Genomic DNA, 19,822 nt, shown 5'->3' with positions numbered 1-19,822 from the left:
TTACCCTAGACAAAGCAATGATAGATATTGGCAACACGGTCTTTAAAGAAGGCATGAACTACGTAGCACTATCACGCTTACGTACACTTGACGGTCTATTTCTAATCAACTTTGATGCAAGTAAAGCAAACACTGATATTCCTAGCATTTTAGAATACAATAGACTTTGCTCATTATACACCCCCCATCTAAACACATATTCTGTTCCACAACAAGTAAAACGTTATAAAAGAAAAATAAATCAAACAGAAATGCAACAGGATGTCACTGCAAATCCTCCAAAGAGAGTAAAAGAAACTAATACTTCATCAAGTACCACAAGCAAAAAAGAATCAATTAGGAAAAGTAAACCAGGTACTTCTTCAAAGAAGGAAGACAAACTCCAAAAAAAGCAGTCAGATACAGAACTACCTGGTCCATTTAAACTCTCAAATATAGTTGGTGTAAGTTGCTAGGCAAATGTAGCAATGAATATTCTATTTCAATTACCACCCATTGTTGACAACATTTACTTACACAGTACAGACCCATTGTGTTTGCAAATGTTAGTACTTCATAGAAACGCAACAAACAATCCTGACAACACGTACAGTGTTTATGGAATAAGACAACCATTGGACTACTGTGCTGGAATGGTGAATTTCACTATAAGCTCACAGGAAGAACCACAAGAATTTCTAATGTACTTACTACAAGTACTGGAAAACAAAAACATACCTATAAATGAAATCTTCAAGATTTCATACATGTGGAAACATACATGCACTCTCTGCAACAATGTGACACAAGAACAAATCCCCAATGAACGCTTTGTATATATATCAATACCCAATTGTGAATCGTTCCATTTCAGCAACTTGTACAAAATGCAAACCATGGTAGATTATGTTCTACCTGCAATTCAGATAATCGCTCCACGTTAGTAATACAAACACATAGTAAATACGTAATACTAATGCTTCTACGTTACAATGCAGATGGTACCAAAAACAACTGCAAGCTGACTGGATTCACACATGGTCAAATATCACTTGGTAAGAAACCCTTCACAACAATAGGTATAATCTACCACGCAGGAGCCACAACCAATTCAGGGCACTACACTGCATATATAAAAAAAAAATTGTTAATGGTTTGAATGTAATGATAGTACCATTACTCCAAAGCAGAGATTACAAGCAAATCTTACAAATGCTTATTTAATGTTCTTAAAACCAAAATTTGATAACTAAACTGTATTTAAACCTTAAGTAAACTTGTAGTAAAAAAATATAAACTGTTACAATATTCCAAAAGCTATCTAACTGCCCAAAGATTTGACAACAACTAATCAGATAAATGAATACCACTAAATAAGAGCAAAAAATAGACATTTAGAATACGCCAATTGGTTTCTAACTGTCCCATAATTTAACAATATCCAAACAGATAAATCAATACCACTAAAATATATAAAAAAATAGACAGTTAGAATATGCCAATTGGTATCTCAATGTCCCAAAATTTTACAATATCCAAACAGATAAATCAATACCACTAAAGTATATCAAAAAATAGACAGTTAGAATACTCCTACTGGTATCTAACTGCTCCAAAATTTTACAGTATCCAAACAAATAAATAATATGTTACTGCTCCAAAATAATGCAACAAGCCAATGTATAAAGCATTAGCCAGAAACAACAAGTGTACACTGAAAAGAAACAAACAACTGTAGCATAGCAAAAAAGTTTTTTTTTTAATCCAACCTGGATTTTTTTTTCCCCCTCAGACGCAATGATTTTAGCAACAAACACAGAAACTGAGCAAATTGCACATTACTCTGGGTTGTAATCTACTAAATATGAGGGTAAAAAAAATGTTGATTATACAATGTAATAAGTCATTACAAAATACTAATACTAATCTGCTATTTTCTTTTATCACAGAAATGAACAAGAAATACATGTACTCCAGTTACTAAACCAAACAGTAAGTATATTATACACTCTACGCCCTGGCCACAACCATCGCAGCATATCATACCCATAGTATCTTATAACATTGTTCCTTATAAATTTGTTTTTGACCCAAAGTTATAAGCAACTATAAGTGTGATATGCTGCGGTGGTTGTGGCCAGGGCATAGAGTGCTGGGTGCATGGCCAAATGGCCATGCACTCAACACTCTATGCCGTGGCCACAACCACCACAGCATATCACACCCATAGAGTCAAATATATCAACTATGGCCTATAGAAACTTTTAATGTCCACGGACATTATGAGTGTTCTTAGAACACTTTCAACTTGCCAGCAAACAATATGAACAGCATCTTCAGGACACCCCCTATGAACATTTCAGGACAACACGAGAGTTCTAAGAACACTTTCAACTTGACAACGAACAATGCGGACAGCGTCCTCAGAACACCCCCATTTTGTTTATTTGCGAACATTTCAGGACACCGCGAGTGTTCTTATAACACATTCAACTTGCCAGCGAACAATACAGACAGCGTCTTCAGGACACCCCCTACGAACATTTCAGGACAACGCGAGAGTTCTTAGAACACTTTCAACTTGACAACGAACAATACGGACAGCGTCCTCAGAACACCCTCATTTTCTTTATTTACGAACATTTCAGGACACCACGAGAGTTCTTAGAACACGTTCAACTTGACAACGAACAATACGGACAGCGTCCTCAGAACACCCCCATTTTGTTTATTTACGAACATTTAAGGACACCGCGAGAGTTCTTAGAACACTTTCAACTTGACAACGAACAATACGGACAGTGTCCTCAGAACACCCCCATTTTGTTTATTTGCGAACATTTCAGGACAACGCGAGAGTTCTTAGAACACTTTCAACTTGCCATCGAACAATGCGGACAGCGTCCTCAGAACACCCCTATTTTGTTTATTTACGAACATTTCAGGACACCGCAAGTGTTCTTAGAACACATTCAACTTGCCATCGAACAATACGGACAGCGTCTTCAGGACACCCCCTACGAACATTTCAGGACAACGCGAGAGTTCTTAGAACACTTTCAACTTGACAACGAAAAATACGGACAGCGTCCTCAGGACACCCCCATTTTGTTTATTTACGAACATTTAAGGACACCGCGAGAGTTCTTAGAACACTTTCAACTTGACAACGAACAATACGGACAGTGTCCTCAGAACACCCCCATTTTGTTTATTTGCGAACATTTCAGGACAACGCGAGAGTTCTTAGAACACTTTCAACTTGCCATCGAACAATGCGGACAGCGTCCTCAGAACACCCCTATTTTGTTTATTTACGAACATTTCATGACACCGCAAGTGTTCTTAGAACACATTCAACTTGCCATCGAACAATACGGACAGCGTCTTCAGGACACCCCCTACGAACATTTCAGGACAACGCGAGAGTTCTTAGAACACTTTCAACTTGACAACGAACAATACGGACAGCGTCCTCAGGACACCCCCATTTTGTTTATTTACGAACATTTAAGGACACCGCGAGAGTTCTTAGAACACTTTCAACTTGACAACGAACAATACGGACAGTGTCCTCAGAACACCCCCATTTTGTTTATTTGCGAACATTTCAGGACAACGCGAGAGTTCTTAGAACACTTTCAACTTGCCATCGAACAATGCGAACAGCGTCCTCAGAACACCCCTATTTTGTTTATTTACGAACATTTCAGGACACCGCAAGTGTTCTTAGAACACATTCAACTTGCCATTGAACAATACGGACAGCGTCTTCAGGACACCCCCTACCAACATTTCAGGACAACGCGAGAGTTCTTAGAACACTTTCAACTTGACAACGAACAATACGGACAGCGTCCTCAGGACACCCCCATTTTGTTTATTTACGAACATAATACGGACAGCGTCCTCAGAACACCCCCATTTTGTATATTTACGAACATTTCAGGACACCGCGAGAGTTCTTAGAACACTTTCAACTTACCAGAGAACAATACGGACAGCGTCCTCAGGACACCCCCATTTTGTTTATTTACGAACATTTCCGGACAACGCGAGTGTTCTTAGAACAGTTTCAGCTGGCTTGGAAACAAAACGGACACATATTGAGTCCTAAGAACACCCCCTATTCAGTTTAGTAAGAACATTTCAGAACACCCGTGATGTCCGCAGACATATCGAACACAACAAGAACGTCTATCACATAAAAAACACAACTTTCCTACACACCAACACACTCTACTAAATACAAATTTTGAATCAAGTTTCACTGCGCTGTCCGCAGACATCCGCGAATCAAAGATGGCGGGCGCTACCGAAAATCTGACGCGCTTCACGCTCCACACCGTCCAATCAGCGAACACGTTGCATGTCCGCGGACACCACGCAAACTGATTGGCCAATCAGGACACTGTCCGTGGAGTGAACAGGGAAGTGTGTCCGTGGACCGAACACAGATTTCACAAATTTTTGATGACCTACTTTTTGGTCATTTTTTAAACAACTACTGGACAGATTTTCACCAAATCTGCAAAAGCATGCTTTTGGGACCAAGCCGCTACTCCTGGTCCAAATTTGGTAAAAATCCGTCCAGCGGTTTGGGCTGTAGGCGCGAGCAAAGGTTTTTCCCCATTCAGTCTATGGGAAAAAAAAATTTTGGGACCCCCCTATAACTTTGCCCCCCCTGGACGAATCCTCACCAAACTTTGCATAAAAATTCAGAGTGGGCTATATACTTTTTTTGCAAATGTTGGTGAGGATTCGTCCAGGGGCAGCGAAGTTATAAGCCGCCCAAAAAGAGCTCTTCCTATGGAAACACCCACTTAACGCCAAAATAAAAAATAAAAAAAGGAAACCTAACCCTAATTAACTATTTACAAAGGCAGCTGGCTAGTCCTACGACTCACCATTTCCCCCCAGAGTCTCGGCCAGGGCATCATCGAACTCTGTGTCTATTTCCCTGAGACGGGCCTGTGCTCTCATCTCGAGGGCCCGCAGGGACTCCAAAGTGCTCCTCTCAAACTCCCTGCGAGCCTCCTCGAGGAACTTGGCCTGCCTCACCGCCTGACGTAGAGTGTTCTCCGCCCTGGCAATGGTGAATCATGCCCCCTGTGCCCGCTGCCGCTCTGCTCCAATTTGCTGGTCCATTCACTGCAACACGGAAGACATCCTCATGTTGAGGTCCACATTTCCCTCCTGCCCAATGGCCGATACCTGCCCCTCTGATGTTGAGGGCCCCGAGTCCTGTTGCCTCCTACGACGAGACTGCTGCCACCATGAAAAAGCCTGGTGCCTGCACCTCAGGGACAGCATCCGTGATGATGACAAGCCTTGGGGTTGTCATGCGCGTGCCCTGCTGCTTGATGCCTGCACTTCCTCCATTGCCATTGATCCTGTTGCTGTGGTGACCACCTCTGATGATCCTCCTTCGAGTCCTGACTTTGGCAGGGATGTGGTCTCCACCAGACTGGCCGCCGTGGTTGGGATAGGTCCACAGGGGGCCCTGGTGGTATCTGGGCCGGAAAGACCGCAGGGAGGATGACTGGCGCACAGTGGTGGAAGAGGAGGAGGGGTTGCAGCAGTGGCCAGCAGGCGTAGCACATTCGTGACCATGAACTGTGCTAGCCAGTTTATAAGGTGACAACCTCATCATGATGATGTGCAAACCCCTGATTGGAAGCCTGCACATCATCACGAATGCTGACTGTAGGCCTTGCAATGCCGGCTTGCGCAGGTTCAACCATGTCACAAATTGCCTCATCCGCAGGTAGTGGGAGATCCGTTGCCGTGGATACACCCACCACCTGCAGATGGGTCCGGCCTGGGGCATGCCCGCAGGTGCACACTGGTGCAGTCACAGTTCCAGGTACAGGAGCAGTCTCAGGCCCCTCCACAATGACCTGAACTGGCTCCGGCCCCTGAGCCTGGACTGCACCAGGAACACCAACCTGATTGCACCCGCAGGGCCCCATGTGCTGGGCTGATGTGGCCTCCTCCTCCTCCTCCACCACCAACCTGGATGACTCCCCACTGTCTTCCGCATCAGATTGCCCCTTTGTAGTCTCACCTGCCCCTCCCGCTGCCGAGGATCCCACAATCAACTTCACCCTCTTCGGCCTCCCCTCAGCAGCTGCGGCCGATGACTCTGAAGGAGCACTAGCGTCCTCTCTCCAGGAAGATGACATAACCTGGGAGGATGACTTTGCCTTGCTTTGGTGCCTGGTGGAGGCATCCCTGCGGTGGTGCTCCTTATCGCCAAGTCCGCCCTCTTCCTCTGTTGTCGCTGTGAATAGGGAGACATTGAACACAAGCATCAGTGTACCGAACAAATGTCTGCTTGAAGAAAATGCACATGAGTAGCACTGTCAAACGTCACAACCAACATCTCCCCCTACAACACATAGGTCAGTGCAAGCAACACACATGCATGCCATGTGCAACAAACATTCACATGCATGTACAAGTCACTGTGAGCACATCAGAAAAGGGGATGAACTTCACATGCATCATGGTACATGCACATCACATACACACGCATCACCTGAAAGTCATGCACCAGGCCAGGTAGACCCCCTGTTACAGTGCACTTGGGGACAACTGGGCTGCATGAGTCAATCATGCATTGAGATGCTCATGTGTCATGCCTCCATGGGGTTGGACAGTCACACACTCACTACTCAGACACATGCACATATACACCATGCATGTCCATGATGGTAACATAAGCACCCATGTGTCCCACCTCTCGCATGCCCCATTCCAGACACAGGTATGCAAACATGTGCACCACGTTACATGCCGGTGCTCATCACGCATTGCAACACAGACAACATTGAAGTGGAACACACTTGAATGGACTCACAAGCAGCACTGTCAGGGACATGAACATAGACATTTGTACAAGAAGCATGCCAGACATGAGGCAAAGTTGCACACTCCAGCCACACATCAACATACACATCCACTATGGCGGACAAGAACACATGAACACGACCAGTCGACTCCAGACGGAGCACCATATCCAAGACCTGGCCATACAGCGATGGGTCTATGTGCTCCTGGACCCACATCTCATTGGTGGTCAACCGGCCCGGCACCTTGCTCCATCATCAGCAGCCTTGAGGAGGCGCCGGGCCTTGTTGAGGGTCCTGGACCTGAAGTCTTCCCAGCGCTTATGGACATGTCGGTAGTAGTGGGGTGCCACACCCTCCATGTTGATGGCACCCAGATCTTACTCCATCCTTCCTTGTCAACGCACGATGGTCCACGGAAGAGGGCATCATAATGCTACACCAGGATGTCAACTTCTGTGGAGGAGAAGCTGACAGCCCTCTGCCTCTCTGCCAGGGGGTTGCCACTTGCCTCAGATGGAGATGGGTCAGACATGGCAACCCCAGAGGCAGGTGTGGGTGGGCAGGTGGTCCTGGGGCTGGGCTGTGGAGAAATGGAATGGCAGTCGGGAGACTTCAGGATCAGCAGAGGTGGTCACAGCAACAGGATCACTGGCAATGACTTCAGAGCCGGGACCAAAATGCAGAGCAGGTGGGAAGCAGGCACCCAGAGTTGGCTAGCAGCAGCAGATGGCTCTATGAGGCAGCTCGGGGCAGATGGAGACAGGTAAATAGCCTTGTGGGCAGGAGCGTGGGTCTTCCGTGTGCATATGCGTGGCCAGCTGGAAACAGAGTGACTCCACACATGCGGAAACAGCACGTTAGCGTGTAATCAGTTGAAAGGCCCTAAACGTGTAAGTTACATGGCATGTGCTGGACGTTGGGCGTTGCTGTTCAGTATGCGTTAAAGGTCCGCATACGACAACAGTACACTGTACATGCTTTTCATGGAGACCGATGAGTGAGATTCATATTTTTGTGGGTTCACACACAAATTGTTCACTACTGTGGCAGTGCATACTTTTTATTTTGGCGGGAGAGTTGCCTACGCGCACATGTGCGTGTGTTTTTCTTATTTTTTCCAGGCAGACGGTGAGTCGAGCATGCATTTTTCCCAATGTGGTTGCCCCTGTGTGTCTCGAACCCCATCTTCGAGGTCATAGTAGCCTATGAGTTCCCCGCGCAAGCATTTTCTGAGATGGGTGCCACAGCATACTGCGGGACATTTTTTCATCACAGGTGGCCTACTGAGGGGTCGCGTGCATGTTTGTTTTTGTTTTTGTGGTGCCTGAGCATTGCGTGGCCCATTATTTTTTCCCCAGGGGTCACATACAGCCTTGCTGGAGCACAGTGGTACGTTTTCCACGTGGATCTGGAGCAGCAGTGCCATCTGCTGTCCCGAGCAGCCAGAGTCTAGAAGCTGCAGGGGCAGCTGCAGCTACCACCAACCCTGCTCTGCGTCACCCAGCCAGGACTGGATTGGTCCCGGCCCTTGTCACTGAGTCAAGTGCAGCGCAGGGTCCTAGCAACAGCACCCAGCTGCCAATACCTGCAGTCCGACCTCCGGTCATCATGTCATTGCCTGATTCTATTGGCCAGTCCACCTGCACTTCAGCCCCTACTGACCAGAGTGGCACAAGCCACACAGGGTCCGCATCACCTCGCAAGAGGAAGAAGCATGCTCCAGCGGTACAGGCTGGGACCCCAGGCACAGTTCAGGAGTCCCACACGTCAAGGAAGAGGAGTTTCTGTGTTGAGGAACTGGACTCACGTGTGCGCTACGTGAGGGATCACGGCCACGGCATGCTGGTGCGGGCAGGGAGCACACATACTCACCGTAGGGCCCACTGGCAGTGCCTCGCAGACCGTATCAGCTTCTTGGGACATGAGAGGCACACAGCAGATGATGTCGTTAAGCATTGGAATGACCTCAAACGTTGAGCGAGAGACAAGCTGGCTGCGATGTTCACCTCTACTCTAGTGACTGGCAGTGGGACACCACCAGAGGACGAAGAACTCACTGCACATGAGGAGATTGCTGGTGATTTCATAGCAGTGGAGAAGGTCCAAGGCGTGGGAGGGCTGCCAAATTATGAGACAATGTCCGGCGAGTGGTGATGCGTGCGTGTCCAGGCCATGTGTATGTTGCTTAGGTGATATGTTATGATTGTCTGCGAGTTCAGGCTACATTGACATGACTGCCATGTGTGACCCATGTGATGGTGGAATGATACATGCTTGTTGTCATGCAGACTGCATACAAATCATGTCCTGCACAGAGGCAATCCTCATCACCACACCTGCTCCCTCCTTCCATGACAATCGCTGTGCAGCCTCTCTTGGCCCTATTCTTGCTCCAACCTATGGTCGCCGATAGCCTGTGATGATCTTCTACTTAACACTCACCTGTATTGTCAAATGACTGACGTCTCTGTGAGGTCACCCTGCGAGCTGTTCCTCCTCAGAGGTATTCTTCCTAACCTCTCCATCCCCCAGCAGCTCACTGTCTCCATGGGACTGGTGATTCCGATGGCTGACTACTGCAACACTGTGTACCCGAATTTCTGTGAATAAACACTCTTCCCTCTGCAACTCTGCCATACCTGGATTGTGTGGAATGTCCTTTGGCCTTGGTGCAGGGTATCTCACTCGGACTGTGCGGATGGCACAGGCTCACAGTGGTTATGAGTGTTCATTCCTGGACCCTGTGCATTCCCAGCAAGTCCATATGGGTCCTGGGCAAGCAATTAATTCTACTCCATCTCCAGTGTTTGCTTACTTCTCATGGTATTTGATCATCCCTTTTCTACTCACTCAGGGTCAGTTGCTCCTTGTGGCCATTAGTTTGGGGTCCTCGCCTGTGTTGAGCGGAAGCCTCCCTCTGGTACAGCCTCCCTACCTCTAGGCAACTGCTGTTGTTGCTTCTCCAGGACTGTGGGCACTTCTGATGCTTCCTCATGTGTTGTGCTTAATGTCCTCCTCTCTCCCTGTTGTAGTCCCAGATGACTGAAAGAATGAAATTGACACCTGCCAACACTGTCTGCTACAGTTTACTGTATCCCTACAATCCACTGCCAACACTTTACATAGAATGACTGCATTTGCCATTAGACTGCCATCAGTCCACGACATTCACAATACTGCCTCTGTGTTCTCAATGATGGTTGAGGGCATACACATGTACTGCAATGCACCCACACACTTCTGAACCCTGTTCTCCCCTTCCACATGCTAATTCACTTGCATGATGTCAACGTGACCTGCCATTGATGAATCCATGTGCCTTCCTTCACTGTATTTCAACATCCTAGCATCGTTGCAGCCTGTGATACATGTGTGTTTTCTCATAGTGATTTCAATGAAATGTCAAATGACATGCATTGTACATGGCTCATGGACAGTAGTATTGAGCTTCCATCTGGGTCTGGTTGACAGTTCGGGCATGGCTATGCTACGTGCCATCTGTCTGTTGGCATCTGTCATGTTTGTGGAAGGACAATGCCAGTCACACGCTTGTGTGTGATGCAGGTGCTATGCACCATGCAGTACATGTTTTATTTTGCCATTTCACACGCATCCATGCCTTCTTTCTGGCTCCCTTTCCATCTCATTGGCACTGAGTGCCTGAGTTAGTGTCATGTGTGACATGGCTGGTTCATGTGTTGGCTGTCAACATTGTGATACCTATATGTGTGGCCTATGCTGTTAACATGTGTGTTCATATCTTCTTTTGATTTTCTGCAGGTGATGAGGCACTGGATGCAGTGGAGGAGGACGTGGACGAGATGGTGGAGGGGGTGATGTATTCAGAGCCCCAACCAGGCACCAGTGGAAGCCATGGAGTGGTGGGCCATGAAAATCCATTGGTGCTCCAGACCATCCTGGCCAGGGGTGTCTCTGAGTATACCTCTGAGGAGCCCTATGCCTCTGGTGCGGAATCAGACTTTGAACCCTCATGGCTGTCACAGGTGAGTGATTCTGCTGTGGATGCTGTTCTGTCCCGCACACCTGCAGGGGGAGTAGACTCCTCACGGGGCCAGTCAGTGTTGGTATGTCCATCTGTGGTGGTTACGGATGCAGGGTCACGCTCCACACTGTTTGCACCTGTTCCTGGGGCAGCTCAGCAAGGGAGGAATGCAGTCCTGCAGCCACAGGCAGTGCCAGCGCAGCAAAGGCCAGGTATCCTTGGGCCTGACAGGTGTGGTGTCCGGCAACGCGGTGGCCGCGTGCCACTTGGGAATGCTGTGTTAGAGAGTTCCATGTATGCCATTGCACAGCAACAGGGCGCCTCATGTGAGATAATGGTTCAGGGCATGGAAAGGGTGGCCAATTCCATTCTCTCCCCTGAAAGGCAGATGGAGCACCAGTAGCAGGCAGTCCGGTCCACATGCCGCTCGCACAGGCTGGACATGTTGGCCGGCAACAGGGACCGACGGGCTGAACTGGGGGCTCTGCGCACAGCTGTGTCTGCAGAGGCGGAGGCCCACAGGGATGCCCTGAGGGAAGAGAAAACCTCCCTCAGAACTACTCTGGCTGCACTTGAGGTGGCCAGCAGTAGACGGGCAGAACAGCGGATGGAGCAGCTGACATACAAGATCTCTGCTGAACTCCATACAACCCGAGAGGAGATCCGTGCTTCAGGTGAAGCCTTGCAGGTGGAACTCCATGCAACCCGGGAGGACATCCGTGCATCATGTGAGGCCTTGCAGGCGGAACTCCATGCAACACATGAGGTGCTGCATGTGGACCACTGTACCATAATCATGCAGAATCAGACCTATCAGGCCTGCATGCTTGCTGCCATTGAGGAGCATACCAGGGCTATGCGTGGTCAGCCTCCCTTGCCAAGCTCACCTTCTAATGTTACACCAGAGGGTGCCGACAGATGCGAGAGCTCTCCCACTATAGGCTAGCCATGCAGGCCATGAACCCATGGAGGTTTTGTTATTCTCAACATCCACGCATGTGTCATGTGTTGTGCATTTATTTTTGACTTTTTACATTCCATGGCATGGTGTTTCGGACGGGCGACATGGTGTTTGGGAGGTATTCAGTGACATACCAGTATTTGGATGTGCTGCTTTGCATGGGGTAGTGGCATTCTGCATCTTGAATGTGTGCCTTTTGGTCACATGGGATTGGGTTGGTTTAAGTAGCTAGGGATGCACACAATGAAGCACTTCCAAGGACACATTCTCAGGGTGGTAAGGTTGTGACAGTTGATTGTCCCTTTGTCATCATCGATTGTCGCCTGGAATGTACCACGCCTGTGTGCACTCCGCAGGGGTGGGATTTTAGGTCAACAATTCTGCCACAAGCTAGGTACGGGCTGCCTCACCACATGCCCTTTCCCCTCCCATTTGCAGCGGGCGTGCATGTGGTTGGGGATGTGGGGGCACCATGTCCACCCGTACACCCCGCCATGTTGCAACGTTGTCAGGATACATGCTGCCAAAATGATTCTGCACACTACTATTGGTGCGTATAGTAGCTGGCCACCGGAGTGGTCAAGGGAACGGAAGTGTGACTTGAGCACTCCGAATGTGTACTCCACTATGGCCCTGGTTGCAATATGGGCTGCTTTGTATCTTACCTGGGGCGGTGTGGTGGGGTTCCGTATTGGCCTCATCATGTAGTTGCTAAGAGGGTAGGCACTGTCCCCTGATATGGTATGATATGATATGGTATTTATAACGCGCTTATACACAAGTGTTTATGGGGAGGTGATTATGGTTGTCATTAGTTGGGTTTGTCTATTTGTCTGTGTGTCACATGCATGCATGTGCACAGGCATTTGTACTCACCAATGAGCCATGTGTTGAAATGCCTCCGAGCTTCCAGGTCCCGATTTAGGGGTGACATTCTGAATATGAAACTATCATCAGTGGACCCTGGATAGTTGGCATAGAGGTAATGATTCTCTTGGCATCGCATACAACCTACACGTTGATGGATTGCCAGTGCTTGCAACTGCGATGAATGTGCTCAGTGGCCCTGGGTGGACATGGGGCCATATGGGTGCAATCAATGGCACCAAGCACTTTGGGGAAGTGTGCCACCCCTAAAAGACCTGGACCATGGCCTGCCTTTCTGCGGGTGTTCTGGGCATGTATATGTGCCTGCGGACTGAGGGGCGTGCAGTTATGATTGCCAACACCTGGAAGTTGTCTGCTGAAATGACCCAGTGGCCAAAAAATGCAGTACATTGAGCACCTTTTCCAAGGGACTCAGTGCTTGGGAGCAAAGGGTGGGTGATGTGAAGTCATCCTCCCACTCAGTGACCAGGTGTAGGATGATATGAGGTGGAAACCTATACCTGCCATAGACCTGGTCATCAGGCAACCCAAAAAGTCTGATCCTGGGTAAAATAATGCGGGGCCTGGCCATCCTCTTCCTCCTCCTGCGGTGTCCCACGATCACTGCTGCGAGGAATGGTACATTCATCGTAGCTGTATACATGCGTTGGTTGTTTGTGGGCACTTTTATGCATTGGTTTTGGTGTGCAGGGGTGCTTACACCAGCTTTCAGTGAGCCCTGTTCGATTCCATTTTACTGTGGTGCTTGCAATGTAACGCCCACATTTTCACGTGTTGTTCCCCATTCCACGTGTTCCACCCCCTTTTAGGTGTGTGCGCTGGACTGTGTGGGCCTTCACTGCCGTATCGCTCAAGGTGTTCGTGGTGTCGCAGTGACGTGTTGGACCCGCGCAGATTCAACGCAGGTCTCAGGTAAACCACGCGCAATGTGTTCCATGAATACGTAAACCGGCGCTTGCGTGCGAAAACGTTCGCATGCTCCCGTTTTCGGCACACATTTATTCCATGAATCACCCCGACAATGTGTAGCTTCTGGGTGGGGCAGGATTTAAACAACGAGAGGAGTCAACAGCAACTTAACCTTTGAGAGCTGCGGCCTCTAAAGAAGTCACGGTGTGTGGTTTTGAATGTAGCAAGATTCAAACAATGGCTGGTAACAACAGCAGTTTAAACCTCTGAGTGCAGTAGGAATTGTATAGTCTCAATGGCTATTCAAACAATGGCTGGAACCAACAGCAGCCCAAACCCACGTGTGGAGCAAGAACCAAAACAGTCACAATGTGTACTTGCAAATGCTGCAAAATCCAAAGAATGAGAGGAATCAGCAGCATGCCGAACCCTTGTGCGTGGCTGTGTCCAAAGCAGTGACAGTGTACTTCTCAGTTTGACGAGAATCAACAGTGAAAGCAGGGGCGTTGCTATGGGGGGGCTAAGGGGGCTATAGCCCCTGATCTTTTGGTTGTAGCCCCGGATAGAATCTCAGGAGCTACAGCCAAAAGACTAGCTAGCCCCCAGTCCCAACAGTACCGACATCAGCTTAGCCCCGGGTCTTTTCCAGACCTAGCAACTCCCCTGAGTGAAAGGAATGACTATTGAGTGACGTCGGATTTAATAGAGGTCGGATTGAGTGGCAATTTAAACCTCTGGGTGCAATGGAATTTAAAGCAGTAGCTATGTGAACTCTGCACCCTGCAAAATTGAGAACGAGCTAGGTTCAATAACTGCTAGATCTGCTAGATTTATGAAGATTTTAAGCAGTGTTAAGATTCTGCACCAGCTAAAACTCACCCCAAGCTTTACAGCGATTACAGTGTGCACCCTTGAGTGTAGTGAGAAATAAGCGTTGACGGATTACGGTGGTGGGATTGTAGTAATGGCTAGCTAGACAGTACAACACGGCTCAGTGCAGGGCTGGCTAGAGGTTGCAGTGTAGTTCACTATTGTTTTAGGAGCTGGTGGTAGTAATGTGAAAGTGGTAGGGTTTTACCAGAGCACAGCGATGGTTGTGCTCCCTGCCTGTACCACCTTACCTGATTGTAGCTGTAGGATGGCTTGTCAGGCTTGCAGTGTGAATAGGGCAAATAAGTGATGGGATCTGCCCTACCGAGCTGCCCTTTGCCTCTGGCCGTTAGCTGGCGACCTGGGCAAGACTGCCCTCCGGCCATCCGTAAAGAGTGTTTGTTTCTGGACGAAACACCCAATCACGGGCCGGGTAGGCGGGAATGGGGCTGGAAGAGGAGAGGCGAGGGGGTTGGGAGGAGGAGTCACGGGAGCGGGAAGATTGAGTAGTATGCAAGCAGTAGCAGAGAACATTAAAGAAATAAAGTGGAAGCAGAGAAAATGAAATACAATAAAATGGGAGCAGAGAAAATTTAATTTGTGGGGAGCAAGTGGGTTGAGCACTTACCACCGAGCAAGGAGGAAGGTGCAGGACTTACTCTCACATGCTTGCAGTTCAAAAGAGTGTCATGACAATATGGTCTTCCGGTTGTGTTTTGCTTCCTGGAGGAAGCACTCAATCACGGGTCTGGTTGGTGGGAGAGGGGTGGGAAGAGAATAGGACAGGGAGGGGGGAGGAGGAGGCACGGGAGCAGGTAGATAGAATAGTATGCATGCAGGAGTGGAGAAAAATAAATAACTAACGCAGGAGTGGAGAAAATAAAATAAAACTGGTGCAGTGCAAATTAAATAAGTACACGCGGGGAGCAGACGGGAGGAGCACTTACCACCGAGCAAGAAAGAATGTGCAGGGCACGCGCTCACAGGCCTGCAGTTCAAAAGAGAGTCTCGGACAATGTGCTGTTCAGGTTGTGTTTTTACTTCCTGGAGGAGGCACCAATCACGGGCCAGATGGGCGGGAGTGGGACAGGAAGAGTATAGGGGATGGGGTTGGGAGGATAAGGCACGCGGGCGTGGAGATTGCATAGTATGCATGAGGGAATGCAGAAGATTAATTAAATAAATAAAGGGGAGCAGAGGGAGCAGCTAGGATGAGGAAGGTGCAGGATCCGCTCTCACATGCCTGTATTTGAAATGAGCATCTCAGGCAATCTGCCTGGAGGAGGCACCCAATCACAGGCTGTGTGGGCAGACGTGAGCTGGGAAGAGGACAGCTGAGGTTAGGAGGAGGCACTGGAGTAGTGAGGTTGAATAGTAGGTACTCAGTAGCTGAGAACATTTAATAAATAAAGCGGGAGCAGCGAAAATGAAATAAAATAAAACGGGACCAGAGAAAATGAAATATGTACATTTCGGTACGCGTTACTGCCGAAGAAGGAGGAAGGTGCAGGGCCCGCTCTCACCGGCCTGCAGTTCAAAAGAGTGTCTTGGGCAATGTTCTCTTCGGGTTGTGTTTTGCCTCCTGGAGGAAGTACACATCCACGGGCTGGGTGGGCGGGAGTGGGTAGGTGAGAGGACATTGGAGGGGGTTGGGAGGACGAGGCACGGGCGCGGGGGATTGAATAGTATGCACGCGGGAGCAGAGAAAATTAAATAAATAAAGTGGGAGCAGATAAAATTACATTCAATTAAACGGGTGCAGGAAAAGTTAAATAGGTAAGGTGGGGGACCGACAGGATGAGCACTTACCTCCGAGCAAGGGGAAATCTGAAGGACCCGCACTCACAGGCCTTCAGTTCAAAAGAGCTTAATTGTTAACTTATATTTTATTTAGCAACATACAAGCATCAATAACAAACGATTTGCTTTTCCCTTAACATGCCTTCCATATTGAAACATCAATATCTACTGCCAGTCAGGATTAGAGGCAATTTGCAGAGATGAATAAGGGAATCAGGAGAATAGGTAAAACAGCCAAGGAGAAGAGGTGCATTTTCAAACATGTAGTTAGGAAAAACATTATTGATGTAGGATGTAAATAGTTATGCTATGTGCTCAGATGAGTTTAGCAAAGAGTATTATAGTCTTAACATATTTAATAGATGAATCTGCATTTTGACTTGTGAGGTTTTAATAAATCTATAGCAATTAAATACATAAACTACACCTTGCAAGAGTTAATACAGCCTTGTTACTGACATCATTACTGCAGTTCATTCCCAATGCTTTGATGAAGGATTTTTTTAATTGTATAATATAGTCAAATATTGGAGTTTTTACACAGCAACAGTCCATACCATATTTATATCAGATTAAAGTAATTTGCTGAATAAAAAAGAAAAATACGAGGGAAGTAACAATGTAATCTCAGAGATAATTTGCAATGATCTGTAATCAAGCCATACATTACTGTTCATCTAGTAATAACTTAATCTCATACCAACATTTTGCAAAATACCTGCATCATTTACCTGCATAAAACTTTCCCATAATTATTCCCAATTGCACAATACATCACCATTGATCCCATATTCTGGCAGACATCTCCTATGCTGTGTATGCAAATATTTGCAGAAAATAGGATGGTTTACACTTGTTTATCTTTAAAACACGATATACAGTTCCTCAGAGATTTAGCCACATTCACCCTTGCACCATTAATCTCCATAGATCCTACAATGTTAAATGTAATTCTCATGTAATCTCGCAATGTGAGCCTATTTGGAAACTCACAGAGGTAAAACGGGGTGACTTTCCCCTTAGCCTTAGCTATACATGGAATATATGTTCTGCTATGAGATTTAGTTCCCTATCTAATTCAGTGATTCGCTTTTTGATAAGAGATATATAGTTGGTGATGGATTAGAGAATGTGATACCCTAGAGTCACTTCTTCCATTACAACTGATGTTTAGTTGTGTAAAACATGTACCCTTTGATGATAACATGTGGAAATATGCAAGCCCCACTACACTTGTGTAATATTATGACTACTGCCATGGCTCATCCCACCAGCTTCAACTGAATTTGAAGATGAATATGGTAACATTGTGAAAAATTGACAAATCATACGTTCTATTGTTTACAATAATTTCTGTTTTTGATTTTCTTAGTATGATGACAGATTGCAAGATTGCACCACTACTTCAGGGGCAATACTAGCATATGTCATGAAATGTAATGCCGGAGAATGTTAATGTTTATGTTAAAGGTTTTTATACCCCGCACCAATGCCACGTGTGTGGTCTCCAGGCGCTCAGGAAGATATGTAATGCAAGGAGTGAGGGTGGGTGGTTAGTAGGGTTCAGTGGGAATATAGCAAGCGAGTTGTGATGTGCTGTTGGCAGCTTCAGTTCGGAAACACCATTCACTGAGCATAAATGGGATTTTCGGAAGTTGGCCACCGTGTGCTGTCATGCGAGATTATGTGTGGATTGCTTTATTGTTGTGTTGTGACGTATGTGCAGACTGTGGTACTGCGGAGGTCTGGTTGTGTTAAGTGCAGAGTTTGAGAGGTGTATGCAGAGGAGTGAGTTTATTAGTATGGATTGTTGGTGAAAATCCTGGGAATCCATCCAAGTGCTCCAAACCTCTCAACCCCTAAATCCCCCTAAGTACACAAATTCTTCCACCCTAGGAATCCATCTAAGTGCGGCAAACACCACCCCCAAAAATCCACCCAAGAGCACCACTCCCTCACTCCAAGAATAAGTCCAAGTGTGTCACACTTACCCCCCCCGAAAATCCATCCAAGTGCATCTCATAGTCCCACCTTTGAAATTCACCCAACTGTGTCACAACTCCCACCCCTGAAATTCATCCACGTTAATATTCACAGTTCTGTCTAGCTTTGACGCATGCTAATATTCACAATTCTGTCTGGATGTGATTCAAACTAATATTCTCACTTATGTCTAGATGTGATGCAAGCTAATCTTCACAGTTCTGTCTAGATGTGACTCCAGGCTAGTCTTCACAATTCTACCCCATCCATAACTGTCCAAAATCTAAACTATGGCTGGCTAACCCAATAGGCTTGATGCAACATATGGTGACCTTACACAAGGAGGCTAGAACCAGAAAGACTACCTCATAAAAGAGGGGCAAATGCTGACTATGGCTGATAAGCAACAAGTAGGCTAAGTGCCTGGGGAGTAGGATATGGGGTAATGAGACAGGTGGGTTAGTTAATGGACTACTGTAATGGCTGATCTGGCTGACTAACACTATTAGTCTAGATAAGATTACTATACAAACTCTGAGCCAGACACATCAGACAACCAGCTAATAGAGAGGAAGCGGGGTAGAGGAGGGAAAGAGAGTGGCAAGCAGCAACAAAGAGGAACAAAACCAAGGAAGGACAAACAAATGTAACTAAATGGGGTCAGGGGGCAGAGGGGATCAACACTCACTTGCACTCTGGAGCCAAAGAGCAATGCATGGGAGGCACTCGCAGTAGCAGGCACACAAGTCAGATGCATGGGAAAGGAGATTAAAAAAGGCAAGAAAGAGAGAGAGAGAGAAAGAAAGAAAGAAAGAAAGAACGAAAGAAAGAAAGAAAGAAAGAAAGAAAGAAAGAAAGAAAGAAAGAAAGAAAGAAAGAAAGAAAGAAAGAAAGAAAGAAAGAAAGAAAGAAAGAAAGAAACCTAAGTGGAGGAGTGTGCACAGAGATTGAAAGAGGAGGCACTTATCTCGCCAGGCCAGGACACAGGATGAGAAAGAGCATCCTGGCCTTGGGCAGGAGAGGAGATTTGGCTTCCCAGAGTGGTACAGCCAATCATGGGCAGGGAACGGGGGTGGAGGGAGGAGTTTAATGGAGGGGTTGCAATCAGGGCAAACAAAGTAGAGGGGAGTAAGAGTGTGAGGAGGGAGAAAAATGCATGATAAAGGAGAGATAAAGGACAAGAAAGCAGGAAACAGGCCTCAGTCGAGTAAAGGGCATAGAGGGCAAGAGAGTGGGAAGAGCACAAGATAGCAAGATAAATGCATGCATAAAGCATGGGAAAAGAAAGAAAAAGGGCAAGGAAATGGTAAGAAAGCAGGAAACAGGCCTCTGCAGAAGATGGTGCACATAGAGCGAGGGTGGGGGAAAAAGCACGCGGGAGCAAGAGAAATGCATGAAAAATGCATGCGAAAGGAGAGAAAAAGGCAAGAAAACCAGAAAGAAAGACATAAAGAAAGAAACAGGCCTAAGTGGAGTAGGGGGCACAGAGAGTTTTAGAGTGGGCACTTACCTCATCAGGCCAGTACATGGGATGTGAAAGAGCGTCCTGGCCTTGGTCAGGGAGAGGTGCTTTGG

This window comes from Ambystoma mexicanum, chromosome 10, assembly GCF_040938575.1.
Source record: "Ambystoma mexicanum isolate Mex_15411 chromosome 10, UKY_AmexF1_1, whole genome shotgun sequence".
NCBI classification, from domain to species: domain Eukaryota; kingdom Metazoa; phylum Chordata; class Amphibia; order Caudata; family Ambystomatidae; genus Ambystoma; species Ambystoma mexicanum.
Note: the sequence above shows the minus strand (reverse complement) of the source record.